Source organism: Lycium ferocissimum, chromosome 7 (assembly GCF_029784015.1).
Source record: "Lycium ferocissimum isolate CSIRO_LF1 chromosome 7, AGI_CSIRO_Lferr_CH_V1, whole genome shotgun sequence".
Classification (NCBI taxonomy): domain Eukaryota; kingdom Viridiplantae; phylum Streptophyta; class Magnoliopsida; order Solanales; family Solanaceae; genus Lycium; species Lycium ferocissimum.
In genome coordinates this window covers 27995554-27996380 of record NC_081348.1, presented here as the reverse complement: position 1 = coordinate 27996380, position 827 = coordinate 27995554, and positions in this window count along the sequence as shown.

The following is an 827-nucleotide window of genomic DNA, read 5'->3' as shown; positions in this document are numbered from 1 at the left end:
TATGCGTTTGTTTCAAAAGGTCTTGCCAATTTTCTTTTTGAAAAATAAAAAATTGTACATGAGGTAAGTGGACAATCATTAACACAAGTTAGTCACTTACCAAATTCTCAGAAAGAATCAAAAAATTATTTTACTGTAATTGCAACTTGTCAAATCAAGAACAAAAGTGACTTACATAGCAATGTTAAATCTTTTTAAATAACATCACATTGATCTTTTTAGGGAATGAAAAATTGGAGAAGTTGAAGAGCAGCAAGCAAGGGATGCACTTATTTCAAATTTTAGAATTTGCTCTTATACAATTTTTTCAACTTTAGTATTCAAAATTATTCTAATTCCTACTTTTAATTAAATAGAGAAATAGTTCTTCTTCAATATTTCTTCTATTTTCTTATTTAATGGACAAAGATATTTAAGCCTAAAAAAAAATAAGTTAGCAACTTATAATAAATTCATTATATATTCTTCTTAAATTTTCTTATGTAGCAATATTAAATTCATTATATGGTAAATTTTCTTATGTTGAGAAAATGATGAATCTTGATATTTCTATATAATAATAAATATTATTTCTAAATTCACATGCTTGATTTTAAAGTTTTTAATTTAAATTTTAGCTGTTTTAGAGTTAGATGTTATTTAATTTATCAATAAATAAAGAGTTATTCTTTTTTACTTTCTTTTTTCTCCTCAACCCCAACTAATTTTTTATTACTCGCGTGTTTTGTTTTTCCTAGTGAATTATTTTCATATATAGTTTTTTTCTTTCTTTTCATATATAGTTCCAAAGGGTTAATTGATTTCTAATTTTATTACTATCTATCTAT